The sequence below is a fragment of the Chaetura pelagica genome, unplaced genomic scaffold (genome assembly GCF_000747805.2).
Source record: "Chaetura pelagica isolate M959 unplaced genomic scaffold, ChaPel_1.0 scaffold55, whole genome shotgun sequence".
NCBI lineage: Eukaryota > Metazoa > Chordata > Aves > Apodiformes > Apodidae > Chaetura > Chaetura pelagica.
Window position 1 is genome coordinate 4,636,768 of NW_009953571.1, and position 5,383 is coordinate 4,642,150.

Here is a 5,383-nt window from a genome sequence, read left to right on the forward strand (position 1 = left end):
CTTTTAGAGCAGTGTGATGCCCTCTGTTCCCCAGGGCTCACCAGAGCTCAGGGGCTCTCAAAGCAACTCCAATGGGGCAGGGCCCTGAACCGGGTTGCCACCTAGAAAAAAACAAGAGGCAGGTTTATGAACAGAAAACTTCTCTGGCAATGGCCAGAGCACCCTCCGAGCTGTGTGATAAATATATTAGTTCACGTTTCCTTCTTCACAGAAATCACTCAGGCACATGCAGAACAATGCCATTATTTGGAAAAACTTCCTTTTCATTTAGTTGTACTGCGACTTTGTTCTTTGCAGCAAATTAAATGTACGTGGGAACTAAACCGAAGGATCAAAGGCCCAGCAAATACTAATCACACAGCCTCTTCTGCCAGTAATGGGCATGTTTGAGCTGGAAACATTTAACTGTTAGGGATTTTCACCTCTCTATTAGCAAAGGAAGGACACCTCGAAATGTGACATTCTTCTCCCCAGGAAATTCCCTTACATTCTCTGCTAGCTCAGAAAGGAAAACACTCCACTGCAAATCATTTACTTCACACCCGCTTCTTTCCTTTACTTTAATTTGCTTTTTCAAAAATTCCTTTTGCTGCCAATTTTTCTATGGTTTATGAAGATTAACCCAGAAATTCCCACATTTGTAAGCAGCTCCAACGGAAACCTGCTAAGTGAATAATCTTGAGTCAACAAACCCATATTCTGATGGGCCCCGACCTAGCCAGCTGCGTTTGTGTGACTGTGGAAAGGAAAAGGTGAATTTTCTCCTTGGAGGTAGAGCTGAGAAGCAGAAGAGGTTGCCATGCATCCATTGATCCACTGTTGATGTGGCACAGCCTCTGTGCTCCCAGCTCTCAGCAAAGCAATGTCAGTATAACCCTCTTTGTGTAGCTGAGGTGCGATAGCTCGTCTCCCCCAAGAGCTGCACCATGGCCTGGGCTGGGGGTGCACCAGGCAGCGTTTCTGGCTGGGGGACATCGACTTGTTCCCAGAGGCTGGAGAAAGCTGCATGCTGCAGCTCTTCCGTGGCCACGGGACCATGTTACAGGACACGCACATTGTGCAGTCCTGCTTATGCCCTGGGCTATATCCCTGACTTATTTTCAGGACTCCAGGTTAACACTCCCACTCTCAGGTGAAGCAGGGAAGTCCAAGACGCCAGAGCGCTTGGACCCCAGCAGTGCACAGGTAGGACAGGGCCAGGAAGATGGCTCCTGCAGAGAGTGGGGAGCAGCAAGAAGCTCCTCCAGCTCCTGCAGCCCTGCCACGTACAGTCCCACAGGCAAGGACCACAGCCAAGGGAGGTACGTATGACAGTAGTACCCTGCTTTCTGGAAGCCTTCTTAATCATTAAAGGGAGGAAGGACACAGCCCTGCCCATGCAGCCAAGCAAATACCAGTGTGTGACACACCTGGACAGCAGGCAGAGGTGTGGTCACAGACAGTCCATCCTTTTTCTGTAGACTTCGCATTTACTACAAATGGACCTGCTTTCAGTTCCTCTAAGTCACAAGAATGATTCAAAGAAATCAGGTTACTGGGCTGAGGGAACTTGCTGGGTAAATAGGTAAATAGCCTATCACTCCTTGAGGGTGTAGAGATGTGTGGGTGGCAATGAACGAAAGAAAAGGCTGACTCTTGCTCATTCCAGTGGTTTCCTACATTTTTTTATGTCTGAATAGACAGAATCAATAAAGATATAATTCCAGTTTTGTTTTTTTTACTGCCTACTTAGAAAATACACCACAGAGCTAAGCAAACAGTCTCATCTTCTAATCTTATCAGCCCAAGTCATATACATTGCCAGTAACTGCAGTGTTGAAGCCTTGTCTTAGATTTGGTGGAGTGTGTCCTCACAGGCCCTCCACCCAACCACTGGTAGATGAAGATGGAGCCACCACTGTGTCCTCAATCATTGTCCTTTCCTGTCCCTTTCCTACAGACGGAGGGACCACAGCCCTGTGCAGAGTTCCAGAGACAATGTTGCAGATCCAAATTGGGGGCAGTTGAGTTTCCAATTCCTGTCCTAAAATCTTCTGTCATTTCACTCTCCTGTTCACAAAGGGAGGTGTGAAGATTACAGCAAGCATGAGGATCCATTGCCTGTTGAGAGCTCCACAGCTTCAGTGGGCAGAAGTGCCCACCTCCTGTGTAACATGGGGCTATGTGATGCCATCTAGGATTCAGGCCCTGCCTGAGCACATAGCAAGGGAAGGACTTTTATACTCATGCAATATCCAGTAGTGTCCTGGAAGAGAAGTGAGTTTTCAGCATCAGGGTGGTGAGTGTCCCTGTGAGCACTCAGAGTGAGAGAACATCAGGGACAGGCAGATACTCTTTGTTAGGTGTTACCAGCAGGCTCACACCCAAACCCCACAGAAAGCATCACAACCTCTGACAACTTCGTAAGGCAACTCTCTGATTTGTGGAGAGAAAACATATGTTAATATATCAGGTATAAAGAAATCTCATCTGAACAGTAGTATGCATGCTCCCACATGTCCACACCCCTGATTTCCAGGGAAATAGCCACAACAAAGAAGTTGTTCCCACAGGTTTCATACTTGGGTTTTCTCTGATTCATGAGCTGCTTTCCTGATAAAGAGCCAGCACAAATGGTCAGCTGCTATCTCATCTCCACAGAAATAGCTTCCTTTAACAGACTGCTTTTCAGCACTTACCCACAGCCACTGGAGGGCTAGGTCCCTATAGAAATAGCTTCCAAATCTGGAAGAAAAAATAATGCTACGATCAATGCAAACTATTAATCCTGATTTCCATGTTGCAATTAAGCTTACACTCTGCTTAGTGCTGCTCTGTTCCCTGTTGTCCAAATGTCCTACCTCTGCACATGTGCCATGGCAGGTAAAGGCTTTCCAGTGCCCCAAGTGCAGTAAGATCACACCCAGATGGAGGGGAGGAAAACAACAGGATCTAGCACAGCTAAACCTGATGGCACTGAGCTCTGCCAGGGAACATTATCTCTATCCTGTCCTAATGCAGTGCCACAGTAATGGGAAGACAACTCAGGAAAGAGTCAGGTACTTTCTGATCATCCCTATGCAACTTTACTAGGTACAGATAAAAACTTTGTACTGCAAATTTCAGGGACTTCTAACAGAGCAATGACTTCTGAGACCTACTAACCTTTACGTTTCTGCTGCCTCACTGCCAATAGATGTCAATCCACACACAAAACCTACAAGCAACTTTTCTCATGGGTGTAGTACAAACTTTCTAACACCACTGGCTACCCCTCCACGTTGGCATGAAGGAACATAAGAAGAGCAGCACAGAATAGCTTGCACTGCTGCTGCTTGTGCTATACTGGATTCACAAGTAAGGGAAAGCATCAGCCTGTAAAGCTATGGGCTGAAAATCTCCCAACTGCACAGAACTCAGAGAAAATAAGTTTGGGGTACCACAGGAAAGTGGCCTGAATTGTAACCCACTGACATAGAATTCAGTGGCCCCCTTAGTTTATTTGTATCTGGGAGGATTAGGGACAGCACATTTCCAGGTGCACATTACACAAAACACTATAAAAATAGGCCTGCACTGTACACTCATTGTTGGAGGTGCTTTGGAGTCCATGGCAGTACAAGGCTTGGACTCATTTGCAGATTTTTGAACAAAAAAACTTACCAATCTGTGTAATTTTAGGAGTGAACTGAAACCACTTTGATGTTGACACACCACAAGCCTCATCCATATTGTCATCATTGCTATATTTTGCTAAGACAGGTCCTCTTCTTTAGCTATTCCACATGTACAGCAGCTTCTGTTGGTCTTTCCTCATCCAGGCTGCAGTATAATCAGCATCTACACCATACTCAGACTATGGCAATTTCTATGAATCACCCTTCCATTCACCCTCTCTGGCTACCTCTGAATGGCTGCTCAGTTAGAAGTAATGTGAATGAAAGTAATGTGAATAGCAATTTTCAGTTCAAGCTTGATTTCATCTATTTGCCTATCAGGTAAATAGAGCTAAGAACTCGTTCTGAGCTCTGACACCACAGAGTGCACAGCAGAGGCAGGCAGTTGTTGGTTGCTTTTTCCTCAAGCTGTTGCCTTCAGAAGAGCAGATGCACCCATGCCTGGGATATCACAGGTCTGTGTGCTAAAGCATGCTTCCCAGGCACCCCTTCAGACCCAGCCCCCACACTCTGTCCCACCTCTGGTTTTGCGTTGTACAAAGAATGTACCTCCATATTTTTTCTCCTTTTCTTCTATTCTTAATGTCCTTTTTCAGCTTTCTTTCATTCTCCACACTAAGAATTTTACAGCCAATGTCACCTTACCTATCTGGTGCTTATTCGCATCTGAAACATCCAGCACATCCCACAATCTCTTACCTCAAATGCAAATTGCAAGCAAAACTGTACCAGTAACAGAGCAAGAACAAGATGCTTTCCTCTCACACAGTCTATCTCTCTCCAACTCACCATTTTTATCCTGCTGTAGTGCTGGCTAACAACACAGCTCAGGTCAGTGTCATGTTTTCCAGCATGAGGAATGCCTGCACCTAGGTTTATGAAGAGTTTCTTTGCAGGGCTGCCTTGCCTCAGGTGAGGCTCTTCATTAAGAGCCTCATGAAAACCAGAGAAGTAAATAAGCAGGCAATATGTTTCCTATCTCTAACTATTTCTCTGCTGCTTGCAGGATGAAGAAATATTTTGAAACAGGTCCATCATGGAAGATATTTTGTGGAATCATGGGGTTCCTGTGCCACCTGCCCTAAGTGTACCAGTGAACTCAGTCCACCCCCAAGCAAGAAGAGCAGACAGGAGAGAGAAAGCAAAACTTACGCTAGCAGTCATATCCCTGCCAGGCTTTTATCTCCAGCACCTTCTGCCATTGCTTCCTCCTAGAACTCCACTGGTGGGAGTTGCTGTTGGAGACCTAATGTAGAAGAAGCTGTCCCTGCTGATTTTTCTGCCCTGTCACCTACACTTGATCTAAGAAAAAGCAGATATCATGGTGGTTAAAATTCAAGGCAGCAGGACATAGTGTACTGTCCTGTTCCAGCTCCTGCCACCATGTATGACAGGAAAAGAAATGGGAAATGACCAGGAAAAAGGCTCATAAAGGCCTTGCCAAAAATCTCAAATAAAAAAAAGCTGCATCTAGGAATGCTTTAAAGCTGGAATCAGTCCTTGTAAATGAATGCTGACTGTTTTCATCAATTTGAAGAGTTAGTAAAAAATAATCAACTGTGAATTGTTTCTAAAATGAAGCAAGAAGTAGCACTTGTCTGCAGGGGAGGCTGCAGCAAGCATGAAATGAAACACAAATGAAATTGTGGCCAAAAGGCTTAACAGGAAAACAAGCAGGCACCAAAATAAGCAGTTGTACAATATGTTGTGTAAAGGGCCTTCACTGG